This window comes from Dipodomys spectabilis, unplaced genomic scaffold (genome assembly GCF_019054845.1).
Source record: "Dipodomys spectabilis isolate Male_0828 unplaced genomic scaffold, ASM1905484v1 ptg000054l, whole genome shotgun sequence".
Lineage (NCBI taxonomy): Eukaryota > Metazoa > Chordata > Mammalia > Rodentia > Heteromyidae > Dipodomys > Dipodomys spectabilis.
In genome coordinates, this window is record NW_024870731.1 from 6,930,725 (window position 1) to 6,957,860 (window position 27,136).

Genomic DNA, 27,136 nt, shown 5'->3' on the forward strand with positions numbered 1-27,136 from the left:
GGTACTAAATCCGATTGCTAGGTTCCTTCCTCAGATAATTTGAATGTGAAGTGCTCCTGAGGTCTTGTGATTCTACCTCTGGGTGGTGTTGATGCTTAGATGTAGAGAGCACATGACTACTTACATGCATAATGAAGATATTTCTTATTTTAAGTAACTAGAAATCTCAGGGAAAGGAAGGACCCAGCATTGAATAATTAAGAAATATTCTCAAGCCCGGTGGCCGTAGCTCACGCCTATAATCCTAGCTACTCAGGAGGCTGAGATCTGAGGATCGTGGTTCAAAGCCAGCCTGGGCAGGAAAAGTCTATGAGACTCTTATCTCCAGTAAACCACTCAGAAAACAGGAAGTGGTGCTGTGGCTCAAGTGGTAGAATGCTAGCCTTGAGCTGAAGAGCTGAGGGATAGCGCCCAGGCAGAGTTCAAGCCCCAAGCTGACAAAAAGAAAAGAAAAGAAAAGAAATATTCTCAAATGGTTAGGCTTGCCTTTTTGCCTCCTATCATGGTCACTAAATAGATCTTTAGTATAAAGTTCCTTAAAAGAAATAAAAATATCTAATGATACATAGGTGCCATCTTTTCTACCTGTCTTCTTTCATCCATGAGAAACTCTTCCTAGATGCCCCTAGAACACCTTTCATTGGCCACTAGTGTGTTACATACACACTTTCAGTTCCCAGTTATTAATAAGGTAAGTAGAATTATCCTGCTAGATTTAGATTAATTGTGATTTACCTCTGAGGAAGGAATGGATAGGATCACCTTTCTATGCACATTGCCAAGTGGAATGGGGTAAATGCCTAAATATAATCAGAACTCAGCTAGCAAGAGGTAGTTAGCCCCAGTATTTGAGATTGGCAACCAGGAACATTTGCCATACTAATCACTCACAAATAATTACAGTCTATCTTGATAACAGTAAGTGCCATAACAAGAAATGTGCAAATCTGTCCACTACTTCATCAGTATCCAAATGAGTAGAATGTTCTATAGAATATTGTGTTCTTAGAAGACTATAACTTGCTCCCAAGAAGTAGGTTGATTTCTCTCAGGTCGAAGTTGATTTTGTTTGACAAATTTAAAATGATATCTAATAATAATTGAATGCAATAGAAAGCGTTTTCATAAGGCAAGCCAGTGTACACTCTGAGAAGATAGTCATGTCGAGATGAAAGATGGGAGTTAAGTTGCCACAGGAAGAAGAAACACCTGGAGCCCCCAGTAGCCGAGGGCAAAAATGGAGGATTCTTTGGAGGCTGCTAGCCATAGACCTGCTAACACCTAGCTACCGATTTTGTGCTTTAGACCACGAGGGAAAAATTGTTCTGTTGTAAAGCACCAGCTCGTGGGAGTTTGCTAACAAAGTCCTGGGAAACTTATTACAAGGTTGAAAGATCAAAAAGACAAATGCTGTGGCTGCCTAGGGACCAAGTAGTCTCTGCTGTGGGAGTCCATGTAGGTCATAAGAAGTAGGGTCCAGTTTCACTTGGATACAGAAACAATAGAAATCCAGCAATAGAAATGGATGCTCCTTTATCAGTGGTGCTACAAGTGGGTGCAAAGTATTTCAAGATGCAATGCAAGCTAAATGCAGTCATTGTCCCTAGTCCCTGTCAATGTGGTAGTCCACTAAGGTGCCAACAAGGTGGTGAGCAGAGCTACACCAGACATTGGAAAGAAGGGATCATGAGAATGGCACAGGCAAGCCCGAGTCCATGTATGGGCTACACTGTAAGTTTTGCCTCTCAAATGGTAACCAAACTATACTGCAAGTGGAAAAGCCAGATCCTATGAATTATCGAGTAGAGACAATCATAATTAGGAACAAATGATAAAAAACCAAACTCCCTAAGACTTATTAAATATGTGTGTTGAAGTGGAGGGACATATGGATCAAATATTATTTGTTTAATGGTTAATGGAATTAATCCTCACACTGTATTTGCCTTCTGACTATAAGATCTAGTTGGCGGGGGGGCGGGCAAGAGGGTGAATGGAGAAGGTGAAGGAGGGTGAATCTGGATGAAATACTTTATGCACAATGCAAAAAAATGGAACAAGGAAGCTTATTGAGATTGGTTTGAGAAGTAGGGAAGAGGGAAGACTGGTGGAAGGGCTCTGTCTGATCAAGTACATTATAGACATACATGGCTATGCCAAAATGAATCTTCCTTGTACAACTAATTCGTGGTAATACAAATGTGGAGAAAAAGATAATACACTATTTATGGCTCCTACCTCTTGGGGTTATCTTTGTGTCTATGGACAGAATATATCCGTTTAGGTGTTGTGAATCATTTCCCAAGCTGAAATTATCCTTGACAGCAATTCTGTGCCACTTTGGTTAGTGTGCAGCAGTCAGGGAGATATAGCTTGGATGACAGACGGTTGAACATTTCCAACTGCAGCAGGGGGAGGGGAATTCAACATCATACACAAAACTGGCATCTTACCAGAGAGGCCAGATGGTGGAGATATAGCAATAACAGCTCTTATTTTCTTAGCTTTGAATAACTGAGACTAGCAAAGAAGTCAACAAATCCACTTGTTTTTACCAAAATATCATTCTAATCATCATGGGTGCCATCCATTAAATTTCTAATTAATGATACTCAGGGTGTTGTATGCTTCTAAATGAAAAAGGAGTTGGGTGAAGATGTAACACTCACCACACAGATTTAAAGATTCAGAGTATGATGGAGCTTTGCAAAGGCTTCAGATGCAGAAGGGTGCATCTGATCCTCCTGTCTGACGTGCAGGAGGATTGAGGCAGGAGAAGTTGTCTTGTCTTAAGACAAGCTACTCTACATGTGGCTGCCAGAGGCTGGACTAGAACATGGATTACTGAGTTTCAGTCTGCTGTCATTTCACCCTGTCTCACTCCTTAGTAGTTCTTGTCTAAACACAGACTTCCCTCTGCTGACAGCATCACTTCCGGTCACTTTTTGTGACATTTGGTTGCTATGGTTGACTTTGACCCCTCTTCCCATCTGTGCATGATAGGCAAGCTATCACCTGGCCCACCCACAGTCTGTTCTACTTGAGTGCCAGGAAAGGTAAGACATTCAGTTCCTCCCCAGTGTTTTCAAACATCCCAAGCTCTCTGACCACAGTCTCCAATTAAAAAATCAATGCCTTGAGCTGGGAAGGTGGCTCAGTGGTAGAGATGATCTTGCCTTGCATGCATGAGGCCGTGGGTTCGATTCCTCAGCACCATATAAGCAAAAAGAAAAAAAGCCGGAAGTGGCGCTGTGGCTCAAGTGGTAGAGTGCTAGCCTTGAGCTGAAGAGCTGAGGGACAGCGCCCAGGCCCAGAGTTCAGGCCCCACGACTGGACCCCTCCGTCCCCCCCAAAAAAATCAATGCTGTATAGTGTCCTAGAATCACGTATCAGATGTAATTTAGACTCTTTTTTGTTTGAGGGGAAGTAGAGGATGCGAAGGCTTTAAATGATACTCCACAGGTTTTTCCGCATATGTAACTAATAGGAATGGTATCGGTAGAATTCTTTGCATGCTCAGACACTGTGGGGAAATAGGAGATTTTGAGGTAGGGAAGGTGTTGATTCAACTCCAGGTCATGCACCTTGAGTTCCCAGTTGTAGGTAGGTCAGCAACATGGAACTTATTTCCTTCTCTATCAGGGAATCTGATGGAAGTATTAACTGTCTGCTAGTTGTCTGCTAGTTCAACAAGGTAAAATGAACGAGGACTAGGGGAAGAGTGTGGCTCAGAAAAGCTACAGGCATTGCACTATGGTTTCCATTTTTTTCTTCTTAGAAACTCCTAGGGTCAACTGAGAAGAATAGAAAGCCTCTACTGAGACAATTTCTAATTGTCTAGAATTGTCCAAAGATCTTCTTTGTCCAGTGATTGACGTAAGAAGTTCACTCAGTGAAGTGGCGCTGTGGTTCAGTGGTAGAGAGAGCACTTGTCTTGATCTGAAGAGCTCAAAGACAGCAACCAGCCCAGAGTTCAAGTCCCACAACTGACAAGAGGAAACAACACCAAGAAACTTACTCAGTAATGGGGTGGAACAAGGGAGCTAAGAAAGAGTACTATAGAGCAGGGCTCCAGCGTCTCATGCCTGCAATCCTAGCTACTCAGGAAGCTGAGATCTGAGGATCACAGTTTGAAGCCAGCCAAGGCAGAAATGTCCATGAGACTCATATCTCTAATTAACTACCAGAAAACCAGAAGTGGTGCTTTGGCTCCCACTGGTAGAGCACTAGCCTTGAGCAAAGATAGCACCCAGACCTTGAGTTCAAGTGTCATGACCCAACAGAAAAAAGAAAAAAAGAAAAAATAAAGAGTAATATAGAGGAGGTGAATTTTGCCAAAGTACGTTATTTGCATGTATATAAATATCATGATGAGACCCCTTTGTAGAATTCATTTATACTAACAAAAAGGATAGAAAAAAAATCAAAATTCATTCACAATTGTGGGAACCTCAAAATGGGTTTTAGTGTTTTTTGTTTTATTTCAAATAAATATTTTGTACTAGACAATTTGAAAGCAGGAGGATGTAATCCAGGATGACAATAGTTATAACCTAATTGCTTTTTTGTAATGTAAATTTTTATATTTATTTTTTTAATTTCAAGTTCATTTATTTATATTTATTTTTTTGTTGGTTGTGAGGCTTGAACTCAGGGCTTAGGCACTGTCCCTGGCCTTTTTTTTTTAAATTTTTTTGCTCAAGGCTAGCATTCTACTACTTTGAGCCACTTCGGGTTTACTGGTGGTTAATTGGAGATAAGAGTCTCACCAACTTTCCTGCCCAGGCTGGCTTTGAACTCCATGATCCTTAGATCTCAGTCTCCTGAGTACCTAGGTGTGAGCCACCAGCATTGGGTGTTTGTTTGTTTTTATGTAAATTAAAAATTTCTTTAAGTATTTATACAAAGCTGTTTATGAAAACAGTGCATCTTGATCAATGTCACCCCTTTCAATATTCTTATCCTCCCTTGAACCACCAACCCAATGTCTTTTGGAACTTTCTTGTTTCCTTCTCTGCATATTCAAATACAAGAATTCCACTGGGCCAATCAGAAGCATCTGCGTTTTCTCTGGGTCATAGGAGGCAGAGGTGAGGACCAGAACAGGTGATAAGGAGGTACTGAATTCCTGGATTAGATTTGGGTAGGATATAAAACACCTTATGTGTAGGGACATCAGTGCCAGGGCTGACATGGTATAACTAGTTACTACTACCTTAGTTATTTGATATGACTTGCATTATCATCATCTAATTTTAATCTTTTAGTTTTCATATTTTCCTTGTTGTTCTCAACTCTGCAATCTAACCAGTAGGTACCTAACAACATCCTTGTTCAAGTTATCCAAAAGTTTCACTCTAAGAATTGAAACTGCTCCATTTAACTAATAAGGGGTGATTTTATGCTATTTCATGTGGACACATTAGAAGTTCCTTGGGACTGTGGTGAGCTTGGAATTTACTTAAAAACCTCACGAATTTTTCTCCCTTTCAATAATAAGAATAAGAATAAGACAAAACAGTAGCAAAAGGAGAAGGATCAGGAGAAAGAAAAGGAGAAGGAGAGGGAGAAGGAGAAGGAGGAGGCGATGATCTCTTGGTTTAATTTTTTCTCTCGTAGTTTTTCTAAACTCTTTACTCTTGCTCTTAAACAGGAAATAGATCAGCAACAGGTAAACTCAATTCAAACCTCTGAATTTTTCAAAAGTCCCCTTTCTCCCTTGTTTTTTTCACTTTTATTGTACCATCAATGAACAAAGAAACTAGTCACCACACCACCAAGGTGGTAGCTGTTGTCCCTGTGTTGATAGTTTTGATGCCCTTTGGTTGAAACATATCTGCTTCCATCTGGAGCGTTGGGTGTTGTGTCTCTTTCTGTTGCATTTTCAGGTGATGTGTTTGCAGCTGGATAAACTCATAGCCGGCAGTTCATCATGACTGGTGCTTGGGTTAAAAGTAAGCATTTCCCTCGATTGCCTGATTTCTTGTGTCAGCCCCATCAGATGCTACCAGACCCTGGAATTCTAGGGCTTTACTTTCCTTCTGAGTTTGAGGTGTTCTGGTCCTTTGTCTGAGCTTCCACAGCCCTCATACAACCACATGGAGATTCCTAATGCTTTACCCCACTATACTCAACATTTCTAAGCCATTCATTGGACACCTAACCTAATTTCACAATGTACATGCAACGTATTTGAGATGATAGAGGGACACAGACTATTTCCTTGGATGTTCTTGGTGTTTCCTTCCAGCTGTGGTGGGACTTCTGTTCTTGTTCCTACTAAGCTACTACAATCTTAAACCTTCTATATGTTGCCTATCCTGCCTCAAGGTCTTGAAGCATCAAGTTCCAAGGAATCAACAGCCTTACTTACTTAGAGCAGCCTATTCTTTTCCCCTTTGCAATGTTTTCTATAATTAGTTGCATTCTCTTCCCAGCATCTAGGGGAATTGGCCATTTTTCTTCCCATCTAGGTCAGAGGCTGTACTTCCTTCTCTCTCTGCCTTGAAACTCTGTTCCAATATGTAAAAGCAAAGACTTGGAAATTAGCATAACATTCTGTCTCTAAACAAAACCTGGCTTTCAAGATCACTGTTATATTATAGACTCAACAATAAAAAACATTTTTGAAGTTAAAGCTTAACAGAGATTTCTTTATTATAGGTGGCAACTGACTTGCCTCAGAAATAAAAAAAAAGCCATTAAATCAGAAGTCAGAGCAATATGATTTATGGGGATAGAGGAATCATTGTTTTAAACATCTCAAAATAGAAGCTTCTTTCTAAGGGCAAGGACCATGTTTCATTCCTGCATGCCTGGTGCCTAGCTCAACATCAGCTGCATCGCAAGCAGTTAATACATATGTCTTGGGTGCCAGGACAGTCTGGTTAGCTTTTGTTCAGATCCCACTTGGCAGTGCTCCACTGTATAACATAGTTTTTATGTGAAATCAACTAAAATATCTATGAATGAACAAGGCATTTCTGTGCTGGACTTGGTTATGTGGTTGCAGTCACCTCACTCCTGATGTTCTGATTCTTCAGGTGCAGTGTCTGTCAAGGAGCCTTAGCATCACCTGAAAGCTTATTAAAAATGTCAATTTCTCAACCTTTCCTATACTTACTGAATCAAGAATTCTAAAATGGGACTCAGTAGTTCACAGTTTCCCAAGTCTTTCAAGTGATTCTGAAGTTCATACCTGTCTATTCTAACACCTGTCTATTCCAGCTTTCCATAGAGATTAGGGCCAGGACTGTTGTGTCTCTATCTAAGCTACATGATAGGAGCCTCAGACTCCTCATACCCAGATTCCACTAGACCAGATGGTCAGAGGTTCCTGCTTCCCATGAAGTGCAGGTAACACAACTCAGAAATGCCCAGGAACTAACAATGCCCTTGATGAATACGTTGCATCTCTGAGAAAACTCAAGACAGTTACTTGGCTTGAGGTTGAGAATGAATTTAAGGCCATTTGAGTGTGAATGTGTGGTCTAACATCCATATGAAACATCAATCCTCAGAAAGCTCATTCTGTATTTGACAGTGTCTATTTTGGTCTTCTGTCTCTGTAGGCCAGGGTCTTATTGCTTTGGTAAGTTCAGTCCACAAAAGTCTGAAATGTATCAATTAGCATGTTTTTTTTTGAGCTGGTCCTGGGGCTTGAACTCAGGGCCTGGGCAGTGTCTCTGAGTTCCTTTTTTGCTAAGGCTAGTGCTAAGGCCACAGAGTCACTCCAGCTTTTTCTGTGATTAAATTGCAGATAAAGAGTCTCATGGACTTTCCTGTCGGGGCTGGCTTAGAACTGTGATTCTCAGCTCAGCCTTCTGGGTAGCTAGGACTATAGGCGTGAGCCACCAGTGCCCAGCTTAACATCTTAAACAGACTTTCTAAAGACATGAAGATGATTTGGGGTACCTAAAGCATCACTGTAGAATGTACAAGATAAATTCACTCAATATGGCATAAGGATGTACAGTCATAAACTATAATCAAACAAATTTCCATAATGTTTAGTGTAGTCCCAATGGTAAACTTTCAGCAGTACATGTTCACTAAAGAAATAGTGAAAGCCTTAGGGAAATAGAGAGATATCTGTGCACTGCTGTTTTCTCTTGTTCTGTATTTTAGGCATCCAGTGCATCTTTGGAGTCCCATCTGTACCAAATCTGAAGATGTCTTCATCTTCAGACATTTCAATTCTTTATCAGTAGTGTTTGAAGTTCATGTTGATAACAGAAAACCATCACCAACTGTATGTACAAAGTTTTTGCCTATTGTGAACTTCAATTTGGAAACTTGAGGAGGTTTGCTTTTCTAATGGCCACTATCTGACTGTCAGAGAACTTTTGTCTCTGAAGGTTTTATCTTAGCTTGGTCCCCCTCTTTATTCTGGAAGCTTGCATTGCTGTGACATTTGTCCTTCTACACGGAATAGCTGTGGTTGCTCCTTTGATGGAAATGTACTTTCCAATCTGATGTCATTTTGAAAATGTTTCTCCCAGTCCTCTGCACACAGGTCATTTCTTTTCTATCATTATCAAATATCTCTCATTTTCTGTAGTCCCATATACTGCTTTTGTTGAACTCTTCTTATGTATGACTATATAAAATCAACAGAAAAGTAATTTCATTGGCAACAGAGGGAGTTAGGTGCAGAAAACAAAACTGTAAAGTAGTTGATGGCTTTTTAGAGGGAAAACTGGAATTGTATATTTGAATAGCAAGCTAACAGTCAAAGCATACTTGCCAAGATCAACATCATGAATGTATGCAGTGAACTTTGTGTGTATTGTTCCATAAATCCATTCAGCACTGTGATCTTTGCAAGTGAGACAGAGAGAGGAAGATCAGAATGGCCTGGTGGAAGGTGGAAGGATCTACAAAAGCCCACAATGATCATTCAGCAAACTGTTTTCTTTTCCCTCTTGGCCAAATGGTGAGCCTACATTTATTTTTTTTCTTAATATATATTTTTATTGTAAAGAAATAGTTGGTCCTGGGATGCTTCATGACTAAAGTCTGAGAAAGGTATCCCTGAAATACTACTTACTATATAGTCAGAAAGAAAATGTTGTATAAATTACAAGCTTCTTTCGTAGGTACCTGGAAAGAATCATAAGAGAACTAACATGAATTTATATGAATAAATTGTACAAGAAAAAAAAGCTCACAGTGAGTGAGGGATTGTTGTTGGGAGTCTACACAGGGAGGGAGTCAAGAGAAGACCAGTTAGATAGAAGAATTGCCTGAGCTGAGGTCAGAATGAGGATTAAAAATTAGACTGGTTACCATGGATTTCAATGAAATCCTTTGATCAAATCTTAGGAAAGTATTCTGTTTAAAAATTTGTGGTTGGGGAGTGTAGTTGTGGAGATGGAAGGAAGGGATGGTAGGGGAAAAACAAAGGAGGAGACAACAATGCTTGATAAGAAATATGCTCATTACCTCTTGTATAACTGTAACCCCACAATAAAAAACTTATTAAAAAAATTTGTGGTTGGGGAGGGAAAAACTGGGCGAGAATGAGGGAAGTGGTGACATTGCCCAGAAAGAAATGCACTATTTACTTACGTATGTAACTTTAAACCTGCTGTTCATCACCTTTATGATTACCACAGAAAATCTGAAAAAGTTGGGGTTGCTGTCCAACTAAATGATTATCTGGAAACTGTTACTTGAAAGCTAAGGGGTGGCGTTAAAGAGTGGAATAGATGGAGAAGAGAAGAAGTAGGAGAAAGCAGTCAGAAAGTTCAATGAATGTCCTTCAAAATTAAGAAAATTTAGGGGAGGCTTTGGGGTGGGAGTGATAGAGAATGATAGAAAGGATGACATCTATCAAGATGCATTGTATTCATAAACTGATTGGTGGAATGGCAGTTTCTTTATACAACTACTTAAGGATAATCAAATATAATTTAAGTAAAAAGGATTAAAAAATGTAATTTAAAAAGTTTGTGATTGGTGCCTTAGAGAGCATGGTTACACATTTCTAGGATCAAGTGCAAGAATTACATCTTTATCTAGTGGCCCAAATGAACTTCCCTCCTCCAAAAAACACTGACCTTCCTCACGACAAAAATTAGTTTCCTCTAAGACCTATTAGGGCTGCTCAGCACTTTTTCTTCTATGAAGCAAGTTGTCATATCATTGAGTATGAGAAAGCTTTCTTATACTCAATTTGCTTAGTTGTCTGTTATCTACAGGATAGTAAACAACTGAAGATAGCGACTGTCACCTGCTTCTGACTTCCCACTTCTTAGCATAGTGCTTGATAAAAAAAACAGAGTCGCAGAATCAGCTCTACTATATCTATAAAAGATAACTTGTGGAAGTTATCCTCATCTTCAGAGGGGACTAGCATTGAGTTCTTAGGCTACAAATCGATTGTCAGAAGACAATTACCACATTATCTCAGAGGTGCATCCTTGCTTTCTCGTCTTGTGATATCATCAAGTGGTTTTGGTATCTGGGTAATGATGATTAAAAATGGTGCCTTAGCCCTGGGAATGGAATTGTTTCATGTTATCTGTTACTCAAAACTCTAGAGAACATGTATCATTATTTTCACCAAGAATTGCTCATCAAGTTTCATGCTGATTCTGTGGAAGGCGTGAAAACTATTTACTAGCACACTGAATGTCTGGTTAGAGGGAGATGTCAATTACTCCACTATGGTTTGAATATGAAATAGTACACCCCAAATTTTCCTTAGAAATTCTACTCTAAGGTTGGCCAAAGAGCTCCCCAAAGAGAGCTGTCTCTTTAACTCATAAATTAATTTAGTATAGATAAGAATTTAATTACTGTTTCACTTTTAAAACCCATATTTCTGAAAACATAATTACCTAATGCTATGAAAGAATAATAAATATATGAATCTGCTGAATATTTAAGAAGCATTTAAAATTGATCAATGTATGTATTCCACAAAAGAATACATTAAATACATAATCATTAGTTTCCATAATTTATAACTCTGCTTTGAAATAGTATCAAAGAATCAAAATAAATTTGGGAGAGTAATTTGAGACATATTCATTACACTTCATTTCAGCTGCTTCTACTTAAATCCTAATCTCAGCCTTGTAGGTTATAGATGAATCTGTGACTTCACTGTTACCATGTGTCTGTATTTCTAAAATACAGGTAAGGGTGGGCAGCCAACTGGGCTATATAAAGGCAGGAAACACAAAGAATAACCTCTGGTGAAGAATACACATGAAAATGGTAACATGGTAAAATTGTGTGAACAGTCATGACAGAGTGATCATCTCTCTACTTAGATGAATGAGTTTTGTTAATTTTATTTTATTTTTTGCTTTTGTTTTTGGCCACTGTTGAAACACAGGGCCTTTCATCTTGCTCTGCTTGCTTGCTTACGGCTTGAGCTGTGCCTCCAGTCTGATTTTTTTCCTAGTTATTTTGGCTGCCCTCCAATCACCACTTATGGGTGTGACCTACTGGTGCCTATAAAAAGTGAATATTGAAAGCCATGGAGAAGAGAAAGCATGAGGAGTCTGTCTTAACATGAAAACCAAAGCCAAAGAATGGAAATGTGAGAAAGCAGTTCCATGTACTGACAAAAATTTCTAGATGTTTAAGAAAGTAAAAAGGGTTTTAAAAAAGAAATTTTAGTTAGAAGAGATTCTAGAATTTATTTAGTACAATTTTTCCATTTAATTCAAGAATTCTTATTCCAAACACAGCAGAATATTGCTCAAAGCAACATTTTACCTGCTACTTCTCATATGTAACTTACATTACTGACACCTGAAAAAGAAAAGAACCAAATATAAAGAGACACACCAGTCTAAGAACATATTGCTTGAAGACTGTGCCCTTGCTTTTGAATACCCCATGGTGCAGAGAACTATCTCTGGGACACAACACATACTCAGTACATGCTTGCTGACTGTCACACTGGCACCTGGAAGCAGCTCAATATGAAATTCAATCATGTCAGTGACGGCAAGGAAATCCAGCCTTGCTCATTTCTGTGACACTTATTGATGCTAAAAGACGTGCTAGTGGAACTCACAAACAGGATGAGGCAGCTGGGCCCTCTACAGCTTGTTCAGTGAGAGGAAAAATCATGGGCTTTTTGTAAGGGTGATTGCAGAATGATTGGCTTTCAGTGGAAATTACTCAGAGATTTACCCCAATCAGAATAAAGGACTTTTTATTTTCTTTGTTGTTGTTTTCTTTTAAAAAAATTTCTTTCAATTTCTTTTTTTCCTTCCTTCCTTCCTTCCTTCCTTCCTTCCTTCCTTCCTTCCTTCCTTCCTTCCTTCCTTCCTTCCTTCCTTCCTTCCTTCCTTCCTTCCTTTCCTTCCTTCCTTCCTTCCTCTTTCCTTCCTTCCTTCCCTCCCTAATATGTAGTCCAGACTGACCTTGAACTCACCATCTTCCTACTTCAGCTTCTAAAGCATTGAGATTACAGCTATGAACAAAGATTGTGTCAGGTAAGGTGAGTAAGTACTAAGGCATGAGACACTACTTGCCCAATGATATGAAGAATGTCACTTTTCATGTATGCATGTACTAAATGTTGGCAAGTACTTTAGAAGAATGGAAAGTTGGCAGCTAAAACAATAAAAAATACATTCTCCAACCTCTTTTACTTATTATTATTGGTATCAGTGAAAAGAAAATGATAGCTCAGAATATCTTCTTCTTTTCTGCATTTTTCCTAAGTGTTGGTTCACCTCATCAATTTTACAAGCCAGCAGGAAGTCCTGCTGGTTTGATTAAGCCAATGGGCTTAGACTATAATGCCAGTTTATTTGTGAGATAGTGCCTTCTTGAATTCAGAAAAGTCCTCTGTGCTTCAAATACACAGAGAGAAACCTTAAAGGGAGTCACAGATTTAATTTTTTAACTCAAAAACAGAAATTAAGAAATATGGAGACATTAGTTACAGTTCCCTAAACAGGTCTTCATAGAGCACTTGCCAGTAGCTGCAGCTATGGAGGCAGCAGCCGCAGCAGCCATACCAACAGAGAAAGTCCAAGACCAAGGCACAAGATGTGGCACACAAGCTGATTCTACTCACCACCAGCAAGAACTGACAAGGAGCAGAAATCTTCATCCTGAAGATAGCAGACCAGGGATGGCCCAGGAAGAGTGAGTAGAACCCTGACATCCTCATTCCTTCTCACTGAGCCACGGTGGGAAGGCAGCTCCTCCCCCACCACTGGAGAAGATCTCCATCTTTGATACTAACAAAGGCTGGCTAGAGCAGCTAGCTCCAACCCAGGCCTTGGAAGAAAACAATTAGAGCCATTAGCAGGTCACAGGAACCTGATATGACTTGCCAGGCTTAGCTCCACCTAGGGGAAAGTCACCCCGCCCAGGCAGAGAAATCTCTGCCCCCAGAGGAGTGACTTTTTTCACTGGGTAAACAGAGCGAGAGGCTGACCCTCCCCACTGCAGCCTAGACAAACAATTGAAACTCAATAAGCATATAACCTGAGAATGGCTCCTGGCTGGGCTCTGTGAGTGTCTCAGGGAAAAGTGACTGATTGCTGATAGGCCTCAACCCTACCCAGAACCTAGCCTCATCACAGCAACTCCCTCTTCTGTGATACTCAAAGCAGATCTCTCTTCCACTGAGCTAGCCTGGGAGGAGGATCACAAAGTCCTGGGTGGGGCAAAGCTGTCTGCCTGTTCAAACAAACTGATTTAAGAAACTAATCAAGCCACAGGAAAACCAAACACCACAAGCAGACCAGAGACTCTATCAAGAGACTGGTTATGGACACAGGGAGACACAAGATCTCCCCCCCCCAAAAAAAAAAAAATCAAAGAACTCTTTTTTCTACCTTTTTTAATTTTTTAAACCTTTTTTCTATTTTTTTCTCTCATAATTTTTATTTTGTGTGTGTGTGTGTGTGTGTGTGTGTGTGTGTGTATGTGTGTGTGTATGTGTATTAAATCGCTTGACCTTTTGGTCTTTTTTTTTTCTTTTTTTTTCTCTTTCATTCTTTTTTGCATGATTTAATTGCTGTTCTGCTCATCTCCAGATATATACCCAACTTCGATTATTTAGACCTTATCCCCCATTGTGTACATACTTAATCCAGAAATTTATTACTCAATTCACAACCTCTTATTATCTCTTCATACTTATATAATTTTCAACTAGTCCAATTTTAAGAATTTTTTATTTTTTCATGTTTCCTTTTTATTTCTCCCCTCCTCTCATCCTATCTTTTTCTTTTCTCAGTATCATTTCTTTATACATACATAATTTTTAAGTGTTTCATTTTTTTAAATTTAAATTTTTGTTTTTCAATTTTTCTTGTTTTTTAATCTCTCTCTTATCATTCTGTCCAATCCATTTCCCTCTCTGAGATTAGGACTTGGTTAAATTCACTATCCTTTTACCTCTCCACATCCCTCTAATCCTATTTCCCCCCATAATTCTCCCTAAACTTAATAATTTCTGGTTTGCTGAATCCCTCTTTGATGTTTGTAGCCTATTAATTCATAGTTGTTTGATGTTGAATAGATTGTATCTGTTGAACTAGATTGTACCTGCAGCCATTTTGACTGTGCAACTACAGGTCTCTGGTTGATGATTGCCTTAAAATAGTGTTCTAGCACCAAAATTGGTGTTACTTTCATACCAAATGGGCAGAACAAGCCGGAGAACCACAAGAAAAATGGCAAGTCCAGGTATCTCAACTCCCACTCATGATAATTAGGTAGCAGAGCAGTTAATGAACAATCCAGAGGAGAATTCCCAAAAAGCTCTATAAACACTACTGGTAAACATGGTGAATGAAAAGATTGAAAACCTGCAAAGGACTCAGTGTGAGTGTGATAGAGAGTGAGATGAGGCAAACCAAAGATTAATACAGGAATCTTGTGAGCAAGAGGAAGCTACTCAAAGATTAATACAGGAATTGCATAAGCAGGCTGAGAACAGTCAAAGAGAAATACAGGAATTGCATGAACGTAAGGAAGTTAATCAAAGAGTAATATAAGAATTGTGAGAGTGGGATGAGAATAGATAACGATCAATAGAGGCATTCATGAAATCCATAAACAGACAGCTGAAAGAACCCAGGGAGACCACAAAGGGAATGCTGAATGGAGCCCGACAGAAGGAAAGGGAGTCCAAGGAAACCATAACCAATCAACTAATTGAGAGTAAACACTGAACACCAAATTAAGGAAGTAAAGTAGTTTACACAAGATCTAAAACAAAGCTCCAACAAATAATTTGAAGCCATCAAAGACTACCAATTAGAAGGAAAGGAAATTTTAAAAAAGTAGAAAGTCTTGACAGTAGGTTAGACCATGCAGAAGATCCAATCCCGGGGATTGAAGACAGCCTAGAAAATACAGAGAAAGAACTTACAACTATCCAAGACAAATCCAAGAAATATAATACATCTATTCAACATTTGGAAGACACCAGAAGAAGGCCTAATCTGAGGATAATGTATAAAGAGGAGCACCTAGGGACAGAAGTTAATGGTCTAGGAAATTTATCGTCAAAGAAACAACTGCCCGATAAATAAGTGGGCCAAAGACTTAAAGAGAAACTTCTTGGAAGAGGAAATAAGAATGGCCAATAGACACATGAAGAAATGCTCAACTTCTTTAGCCATAAAAGAAATGCAAATCAAAACAACATTGAGATTTCACCTCACCCCAGTTAGAATGGCTATAATCAAGAACTCTAATAACAACAGATGCTGGAGGGGTTGTGGACAGAAGGGTACCCTACTGCCTTGTTGGTAGGAGTGTAAACTTGTTCAACCCCTTTGGAAATTAGTATGGAGGTTCTTCAAAAGACTCCACATAGAGCTCCCCTATGACCCAGCAATTCCACTTTTGGGCATTTACCCAAATGATCACAAACAAAACCACACTAAAGCTACCAGCACAACTATGTTTATTGCAGCATTATTTACCATTGCTAAGATATGGAACCAACCCAGATGCCCCTCAGTAGATGAATGAATCAAGAAAATGTGGTATATATACACAATGGAATTCTATGCCTCCGTCATAAAGAATGACATCACCCCATTTGTTAGGAAATAGAAAGACTTGGAGAAAATTATATTAAGTGAAGTAAGCCAGGCCCAAAGAAACATAGGTCCCATGGTTTCCTTTATTTTCAACAACTAGTATATGTCTGGGACAAGCATAAAAGTTCAGATAAGATGATGTTAAGCAAAATGAACCCCAAGATAGGGACACAAGTGGTTTTTTTCTTCCTTTCTATTGTTTCTAACATATTTATAAGGTACCATGTGATTTTTTTTGTTGCTCTGTATGTCCCTCCCCCACAGTATAACCCCTGTTTTCACTGTATTTGATGTTGGTATAATTTGGGGAGGGGAAGGGAAAAAACAAAATGTTTAAATTGACCCATTGTGACAATGAGATGTACAAGATGCTATGTCGAAAAATGAACTTTACAATTTAGGTGGGGTTGGGGAGTAGGTGGGGGGATTGGGTGGTTTAGTTGTGGAGGTGGGAGGGATGGGATGGTAGAGGAAAAACAAAGGAGGAGGCCACAATGCTGGATAAGAAATGTACTCATTACCTGCTCATGTAACTGTAACCCCTCTGCACAGTATTTTCACAAAAAAAAACTTAAATAAGAGCAAAATAATAATGGCAATAATTCAATATTGAAATAAAGGTAGGATGAAATTCTCCCCTATTGTATGATTTTTGTCTCCTATCAGTTTTCTCTTGCTTAAACCAAAAGGACTAACGAAACAAATTTTAAAAAGTTGTAGAAGTAAGGATTGTATAATCATAAAGTATACCTGTGGATGGATGATATCGATAAACGAATGTTAAGCGAACATCCTGGAAATTGTGATCATTCAACACCAACCTGTAGGGCTCCTTAGCCTCACTGGGTAGAGTAATATAAGCCCTCTTTCTCTCCCTCTCTGTCTGTGTCTCTGTCTCTCTCTCTTTAAAATTTACATTACTGGGGATTGAACTGCTTGTTAAGCAAGGGCTCTACCTCTAGAACCATGCCTGCCTCTAGATCTTTTGTTTTTATTTTGTTCTTAAAATAGAATCCCATTCACTTTTCCAGGGCTTCCGTGATGGGGTCTTCCTGCTTCTACCAACCTAGTAGTTGGGATTACAGGAGTACACCATCACACGTAGCTGGGGTTTGTCTTTCCAGGTTGACAAACTTAAATAAAAACTTTTGCCAGCATTTGGTCATTTTAGGACAAGGCCCAAGTCCTGAGACTCAGCAACAGACTGAGTGACAGGTTCCTCGAGTGTTCTTTTCCAGTCTGTAGATCAGTAGAGTTAAGAGCAGTCAGGCAGAACTGCTTCTGATCTGTGTGCTGCCCTAACTCCACAATCAGAAGCCACTGCTCTTTCCATGCAATTCCTGTCACAATACTAATCTGCTGCAGTGGTACAACATACTCCCTTGAGTTAAACTAGTCAAGGTAATGTATTATTTCTTCTACTAGACTTCCCCTGCTTTGAAGGACCAGATTTGCTGACTATTGTCCAGTTTCTTGACTATTATGACCCACTCAGTGACATCTAACCCTGTACCCAAAACTGGTGGACAGAAGGAATCTAAGGAAAAGGGGGGGAAAGTATGTCTTCTGAAAATTAAGCACCAGAGAAGGATCACGGAATCCAAAAATCAACCAAACTAAACATCTAGAAGGTCACACAACGTGTAGAGATCAAGTTACAGGCCTGATGTATAACTACATGTCTGCATGACTTGGTATTTGCACCCAGGAGTATCTTGGTCTGAGGTTAACATAACAAAATCACAAGCCCCTATCTGAAAAAAAAAAACTAACTAACTAAAAGCAAATAATCAGAGACACGGCTCCAATGGTAGAGTGCTTCATGTGAAGTCCTGAGTTCAGTCCCTAATTACTAAGAAGAAAGAGCAGTAAGAGAAATAAGAGCTGGAGGAGGAGGTGGAGGAGGAGGAGGAGGAAGAAGAGGAGGAGGAGGAGGAGCAAGAGGAGAAGGGAGAAAGGGAGGAGGAGAACGAGTGGGAGGAAGAGGAGGAGAAGGAGGAGGAGGAGGAGGAGGAGAAGGAGGAGGAAAAAGAGGAAGAAGAAGAAAGGTTACCGAAAGCTATATAGTTAAGGAATGCTAAGTAGAATGTACTCAGTTCTACTGTAAACATCACAGTCTAGTATATGAAACAGGAACTCAGCAGGTTAAGCAAATGGACCATTCTCCAAATTTCTTTGTAAAATGGACTCTGATTACTGGTAATAATAACTCTGACTTCAAGTCTTTGAACAGCTAAGATCTGAAGTTTTAAGAATTACTAACTAGACCACTACATCCTAACCATGCCCAATGGCAACAGTCAGCTATGTGTGCAATCCAAACAAGTCTGGTCCTTTATTGAGTAGCTCTGGTATCCCTATGGAACTTTCTAGAAATATAGAAGGAGCTAGCTCAGATTCACTGACTCAGAATCTGTCTGATTCCCCTAATGAGTGGTTTGTACACTAAGGTCTAAGAGGTTCTGACCTAGGACATATGTTCAGAGGATGACCCATAGGCTCTTTCTTGCATATGGTGATGCATTGGTTGGTTTTTGTAAACACATGTATTAGCACTGGTGACATTTTTAAAGCATAGAGATTTTCCCCCCTTTTTCTGTGCCATTACTGGAGCTTGAACTCAAGCCTGGACATTGTCTTTTAGTTTATTTACTCAAGGCTAATGCTTTAACTTGGACCACACCTCCACTTCTGGCATTTTTGCTGGTTAAACATAAGTTTTGTTGATTTGTCTTCTGAGCTTTCTTTGAACCTCGATTCTCAAATCTCAGCCTTCTAAGTAGCTAGGATGACAGGTGTGAGACTCTGGTGCCCAGCTATAAATATACTTAACTTTACCCGGGTCTGTGTGCTATGCAGATGGGGATAAAGGACTCCAGTAAAGGAACATTATCTACTTTGGAATCTTTAGGCCCCCAACAATAATCTGCAATTGACATATTTGATACTTCTAAAACTCTTATCAGTGATTAAGAAATAAGCTCCCTTTTAAAACTTCCACTTGCTTTCACAAAGGTATTCTAATATTGTATTTTATACTTTTCTTTGGCAGTAAAGTTCATCGTCTAAGGATAATACTACTGTTTGATGTGCGCATTTGTTCTATATTATAAGATATCCTGGGCCATCTTAGGTGTAGAGATGGCCACAGGGCTAAGACACGACCCACACAGATGGTCAGAAATTATTTTGTATGTACATGGAGTATGTATGAATAACTTAATATATTCTTTTGGGGGAGGTTCACTGCAGGGGGTGGGCAGCAAGTTGAACTCATGGCCTAGCACCTGCCAGGCTGGCTCAGCATTGCCCCTTCTCCAGTCCTGTTTTGCTCTGGTTATTTTTAGGATAGGGTCTTGTTTCCTGCCTGGGAAATTTCTGAGCTACCATCTGCCTACTCTATGCAGGCTTCCTGTTGTTGCTGGAACCACAGGCATGTGGCACCATGTCCGGTCTTTCTTCGTGGAGACGGAGTCTCACTTGCTTTTCTGCTCAAGATAGCCTGTACCTCAATTCTCCCAAGCTCAGCCTCCTATATAGCTAGGATTACAGGCATGAGCCACCAGTGCCTGACCTATAACAATATACATTTTTATATAAATAAAATACATGTATACAGTTTGGTGTATGTGTATGAATACAGACCAACACAACACAAACGTTTCATAAAGTGAGCCTTACCATGAATGAGCCTTGGACAAAGGAATGGCTTTAAAGGCAGCATTTGCCTGACTTTTAAATATGTTTGGGCCTATAATGATATACTTTTTAATCAGATCTATTGCCGGATCAGAATCAAATACACTATAAATTCGCTTTTGATACTTGCCACAGTGGAAATTAAGAGGAGAAAGGGAAGAGTGTTAGGGGAGGTATAGGTGAGAATGTTGAAAAGTGTTTTCACTGTATTTGATGTTGGTATAATGTGGGGAAGAGAGGGGAAAAAACAAATCATTTAAATAGGGATACAGGTTGACCCATTGCAACAATGAGATGTACAAGATGCTATGTTGAAAATGAATTTTACACTTTAGGTGATGGGGGGGGGTGTAGTTGTGGAGATGGGAGGGAAGGGATGGTAGGGGACAAACAAAGGAGGAGGCAACAATCCTTGATAAGCAATGTACTTATAACCTTGCTCATGTAACTGTAACCCTTCTGTAAAAAAGAAAAGAGTGACATTGATCATGATGCACTGTATTCTTAAATTGCTTTGTTAAATGGCAACTCCTCTGCACAACTACTTAAGGATAGCAAACAAATAAACACATATAAATAAATAAAAATATCATCTTAAAAATGATGTAAGGTAGCAAGATAAACGCCGTGTTTGAGTGAGTTAGAGACCTTCCTGGGAAAGCTATTTAGAACTGAAACAGCAGTTATCACAGTAAGTATTGTAGAAGATTCATCCCTGTAAAAATAACATGTTAGCCAAAGGATGGATGAAAGTAAATCCTTCTATGCTCAGTCACCAGAACTCACTGAAAAACAATGCCAAATACTGGTATGAGCAACACAGTCCCTATCACATCTTCTAGGAAACATGTTTCCAGTTCTTCTGCACATGCTCATCAGACATGGTCTCACTCAGTGGTGTTTGGTCTGAATATATGGTCTGGAATGTGAATGTTTTAGGCTTATAAAAAGGTGACTGGACCTTTCCTGTTTCCTGCAAAAACACATCCTTAACTTCTTTCTTTCTTTACCCACTGCTTGTCTTCATAATGCTTTTTCTGCCTACCCATTATTATGCTGCTATTACCCCATATTTCAATTTCTTGGGGTAGGATACTACAGCAATTTATCCCCAAACCTACTGCTTATGGAGCATTCGGTGTTCAATATACTTAATCTAGATGCAATGAGGTATATGTTTTACATGGTTTAAAATCCCCTATGCAAATACTCATCCAGTATCTAGCAGATACAGGTATGTTTTCTCTGTGGTGGGGATGTACAATAGACCTAATCCTTTCTCTCAGAGAACTTAGTTTTAATGGGGATGAGTAAGCAGACAAACGAAGAAAGAGAGTATCTTAACACCTAACAGGAGTGGGAGGCAGTAGCGGGAATCTCACCAGGCAAGAGAAAGACTCTGAACATGGCTCCTTTACTACAGAGAATGTGGGAAGTTTAGTAACTTCAAAGAGATTCATGGTGGTGGGGTATGCAGTAGGACTTGGCACTTTGAAAATGTGCAACCACTTTTCTTGGATTATCTCTTGATTACTCCCAATGATCTCAGCTGACATGTAAGTAAGGCTAATAGGGACCAAGTGAGTTCCTTACTCAAAATTACATTTGAGACTCAATTTTCTCCTGCTGGGTTCATATTCCCTCCCACCATTCCCTTCTGCATTCTAATGCGCAGCCTGTCACTCAATATGTGTAAAGTATCAGATCAATCTCAGACTATGGGAGAAATGTATTTCTTTCTTTTTCAGTTGCCTGTTTAATCTTTAAAAACATCCCTTCTATATTTTTTAAAGGACAAAAAATTTATAGGGACTTTGAGACAAAAATATCAAGGGAGAAAACTAGAGAGGCTAATTAACTCACAACTGACAATAATTAAAACCTAAATGATAAGATTGCTTTGCTGGGGCATAAATCTCACAGAAAAGCACAGATTTAATGGGTTTCAGGAAAGAACAATGTTTTTTTTGTAATCTTTTAAAGGGAAATCTCACCATGATTGTACAGAACTATCATTTTAGAGTTTTATTTGGCAAATTATTTTGCATGTCTTTTCAGCTTGCAGGCCTAGTGTTTAAACTACTAATAAGATAAACCAACCTTAAATTGAAGACTCAATCCTCCTGCTTTGAAAAATTGTCATAAAAATGGAGTGATATGAGCAGAAAATGCAATCTGTTTACTTGACCCATGGACAGATCATCTGTGAGACTCAGTTTCTTGATTTTTAACAAGATTGTGGGAATAAAATAAAGTAGGGTATAATAAAAATTTAATCTTTATGAAATAAGTATTTAAATAAATTAAATAATTTATTCATTAAAACATTTGAAATATTATTTACCAGATCAGTATTTATATAAATTGTAGTTATTTTATTTATTCAAACAAGGAAAAGACCAACCTTACATATGTTCATCAAATGTTTATAACTCAAGGATACACTTATGAATTTGTTTTATACTTATTGAATTCCTTGTAATTCCTTACATCCTAAAGAAAAGGGAGATGATTGGTGAAAGACCCCAGACCCACTGGGATGCTTTCTTCAACGGGAGGGCACCCCAAGAACCAAGACTCCAAACCAGCAGATGCAACAAGCAAGAAGATTTTATTAGTGTGGTCTTTTTTGTAAACATTAGGGTAAATGCCCAAAAGTGGGATTGCTGGGTCATAGGGGAGTTCTATGTGAAGTCTTTTGAGGAACCTCCATACTGCTTTCCAAAGTGGTTGAACAAGTTTACACTCCCACCAACAATGAAGTAAGGTTCCTTTCTGTCCACATCCCCTCCAGCATCTGTTGTTGTTAGAGTTCTTGATTTTTACTGTTCTAACTGGAGTGAGGTGATATCTCAATGTTGTTTTGATTTGCATTTCTTTTATGGCTAGGGATGTTGAACATTTCTTCATGTGTCTATTGGCCATCCTTCTTTCTTCTTCAGAGAAGCTTCTCTTTAAGTCTTTTGCCCACTTATTTATTGGGCAGTTGTTTCTTTGAGGATTTGTTGTTGGGTGGTTTAATTTTTTGAGTTCCAAGTATATTTTAGATATGAGACCCTTGTCCGTTGTATGGCTAGTAAAGATCTTCTCCCAATCCGTGGGCTTTCTATTGATCTTGCTAGCTATGTCATTTGCCCTGCAGAAGCTCTGCAACCTTATGCAATCCCATTTGTCCAACCTTTCTTTGATTTGTTGTGTTTCCGGGTCTCTATTCAGAAAATTTCGGCCTGAGCCAAGGAGACCTAGGGTTTCTCCTATTCCATCCTGTAATGTTTTCAGAGTGTCTGCTTTGAGTTCAAGGTCTTTGATCCATTTGGAGTTGATTCTGGTGCAGGGTGATATATAAGGATCTAGCTTTCTATATGTAGTTAACCAATTTTGCCAGCACCATTTACTGAAGAGGCTGTCTTTCTTCCATTCTATTGTTTTAGCTCCCTTATCAAAGATTAGATGGCTATAGGTCTGTAGGTTCATTTCTGGGTTTTCAATTCTATTCCATTGGTCCTGAGGTCTGTTCTTATGCCAATACCAAGCTGTTTTGATTACTATGGCTTTATAGTAGAGTTCGAAATTTGGTATTGATATTCCTCCAGCAGTGTTCTTTCCGTTGAGGAGCGTTTTTGCTATTCGGGGTCTTTTATTGTTCCATATGAATTTTTGGATTGCCTCTTCTATTTCCTTGAAGAATGAGGGTGGAATTTTGATAGGTATTGCGTTGAATTTGTAGAGAGCCTTGGGAAGTATTGCCATTTTCACGATGTTAATCTTTCCAATCCAGGAGCATGGGAGGTTTTGTCATTTTTTAAGTTCTGTGTTGATTTCCTTTTTCAAAATTTTAAAGTTTTCATCATAGAGGTCCTTCACTTCTTTAGTTAATTCCTAGGTATTTTATTTTTTGTGGGGCTATTACAAATGGAGTTGCTTTCCTAATTTCAGCCACACTTTTCTCATTGTTGGCATACAGAAAAGCCATTGATTTTGGGGGGTTAATTTTACTATGTTTATTGCAGCATTATTTACCATAGCTAAGATATGGAACCAACCCAGATGCCCCTCAGTAGATGAATGGATCAAGAAAATGTGGTATATATACACAATGGAATTCTATGCTTCCATCAGAAAGAATGACATTTCCCCATTTGTTAGGAAATGGAAAGGCTTGGAAAAAATTATATTAAGTGAAGTAAGCCAGGCCCAAAGAAACATAGGTCCCATGGTTTCCCTTATTTGCAACATCTAGTATAGGTATGAGTCAAGCGGAAAAGGTCAGATAATGTGATGTTAGGAAAACGAACCCTTAAATATGTATTTTAATGTTTTTGTTTCTTTCATACATGTGTTTCTAACGCATTTATAATATTATTTCTTTGTTGCTTTGTATGTCCCTCCCCCACAGTGTAACCCCCGCTTTCACTATATTTGATGTCAGTATAACATGTGGAGGAGACGGGGACAAACAAGTCATTTAAGGATTCAGGTGGACCTGTTGCAACAATGAGAAGTACAAAATGTCATGTCAAAACCAGCTTTACAATGTCGGTTTGGGGGGGGGGAGGGGGGTATGATTGGGTGGAGGGGAGGGGGGAGGCTGGGAAGGGAGGTGAAGGATAAACAAAGGAGGAGGCTGCAATGCTTGGTAAGAAATGTATGCATTATCCTGCCCATGTAATTGTAACCCCTCTGTACAGTATGTTCTCAAATAAAATAAAATAAAATTTAAAAAAAAAAAAGAGGATTTTATTAGGCGTTTGCACAAACGGGCTCCCTGTCCAAGGCAGACTGGAAGCCCGGAGCAGCGGTTACAGGCACTTTTAAAGACAAAAACCACAGGATTAGCATAAGACCCCAGGCTCCCCAGGATTGGCTCAGCTTAAAAATTATCATATACTCCAGCAATCATTTTGTTGTGTGGGAAGTCTTGTAACACTAGTCTTAAACTGGTTGGCTCTCTAGGGGGAGGCTTCCCTGGGGGGGGTGTACACATAGTTACAGGCTCGCGATTGGTTGACATTTGACCTAGTTTGCTGGGCTCCCCAGATGGTCCTTGTCTTGAACCCCCTGCCATGAGTTTTTACACAGGAATTCAGGAGAACATATTCTTTTGTTCTTTATCTATGTTTGCAGACCTTGTCCCTGGGCCTGCATCTGGACTTTGTAACTTTTTAACTTATTTCTGGGAGGGGAAGAGTCAGTGTTAGCGCAAGCAGGTTTACAGAAGCAGAATTAGCAGTTAGCATATTGTAAAATGGACATAGCCCCAATTTCAATCTTTCAATTGGCATTCAGGCTCTCTGTAAGTTGTCATATAAATGTTTCTTGAACATGGTTTAGCAAATATGTGGCAGTAAAACAATTATTGGGAGACTAAGTTTTCTATGAGTAGACAGACAAATGATGTAAAATTGAATATTAACTAATTTGAAGAGATCCATCCTGAAGAAAGAGTAAGATTCGTCACCTAATTTTCGTGAGCAAGAATTATCTCAAACAAGGAAATCAAATGTAAAGCAGAGGTGTGTGCACTCGGTGTCTGACCTGAACCTTGTTTCAAGAAGCACACCACGTTTATTTAATTTTCTAGGAAATTGTAACTTGGCTTCAGTAATGTTGATTATGGTCCAGACTGCTAACTTGTAGATTTTTGTTTCATAGAGAAGCAAATTTGTAACAAACATGCCATTGAACAGAAACCCTAGGGTTGTAGCATTATGACCTTCAGAACGTTGACATGTCTCTTCCCTGACTTATAAGTTTATTCCAGGTGGTTTTTTTTTCCTTTCCCTGGAAGCTTTATAAGTCTGTTTCTCAAATGCTATTGGAATCAGCTTTTGCATCCTGCTGGCTTCTTTTTTGTGTGTGTGTGTGAAATAAACACAGTCAACCCTTTTCTGGCCAAGTAGAGATGAGTCTCTCAGACTTTTCTTTCCTGGGCTGGCTCTGAACTCTGGAACTTCTAGAACTCAGCTTCCAGAGTAGTTAGGATTACAGACATGCGCACCTGGCTCACATAGAGTTGTGGCTGGATGTAGAGTTGTATTATACGCTAGAACAAGTTGACCTTATCCCATGTTTAAAACTCAATTTCATTCTTTTCTTGAGAATAGCTGAAGGGTGATGAGATCCCCTTGTAGGATGTGAAAATGAGCGACTGAAGAGTCTGCTGTTGTTTGAGAGGAAGACAGACTTGAGGCTGGGGTCAGCTCTGTGCCCCGGATCATTTGGGGCATCTCTCTGTGTGTTGCTTGTCAAGGGATGGGTGCATGATTGACTTCCTCCGGTTCTCACATTATACAAGTCTTTAGAGCACAGCACTAAATGAAATGATGTTTTGATGGTGAGAATCTTGGTTTACATTATTTATTTATGCATTCTCTTTACTTCCAAAATGCCTGTAGCAGCTTACAAGCAAAAGTGGAATGTACTAAAATAAAAAAAAATCACTATAAAATAAAAAAGTCAAACTACTCAGGCTCCGTGCATCAGATTTATTTGTGGAAAGGGAATCTGAGCAGCTATAATGCACAGCTGTCAGATTATAAGGTAAATGTCCATAAAATGTCCAACACAGCTCATCGTCCGTAGGTCTTATCACTGTCCTCCCAGGTGAAAAGTGAAAAACAGGTAAATATTGTAACAAGACTCTGAGGGAAGAACATTATGGTTATTAAGCATAGAAATGGGCCACAGTTCTTAAAGAGAGAACAAGGTAAGAAAACATGGTCCAGGAAGTCTGTGCTCCTGGAAGCAGATTGAGAAAGAGGAATGTTTTTCCAAGATGTCATCACAAAGATCTTTATAAACAATCACATATAACTGCTACTATGTCTGAGACAAGCAGAAAAGATCAGATAAGTCGACGTTAGGTGAAATGAACCCCAAGATAAGTATTCAAATGTTTTTTTCTTTCATGCAATTGTTTCTAACACATTTATAAGATGATGTCCCTCGCCCACAGTATAACCCCTGCTTTCATTGTATTTGATGTTGGTATAATTTGTGGAGGGGAAGGGCAAAAACAAATCGTTCAAGTAGGGATACAGGTGGACCCATTGCAACAACCAGGCGGGGGGGGGGGGGGCTGTGGGGCGGGGGGGGGGCGAGATGGGAAGGGATAGGAAGGGGAAACAAAGGAGGAGGCAACAATGCTTGATAAGAAATGTACTCATTACCTTGCCCATGTAATTGTAAGCTCTCTGTACGGTATTTTCACAATTAAAAAAAAGAAGCAGAATGTGCTGTGTGGTGACTTTATTTTGGATGGAAATGATTTTGAAGTTCTTATATCATCCCTTTTATGACTCATTTCAGTCTACGAAATATCTTAATTATAAAGTTAAACAGAAACACATACATTTAAAAGGTTTTTAAGATCACACTAAATACTTTAATTACAA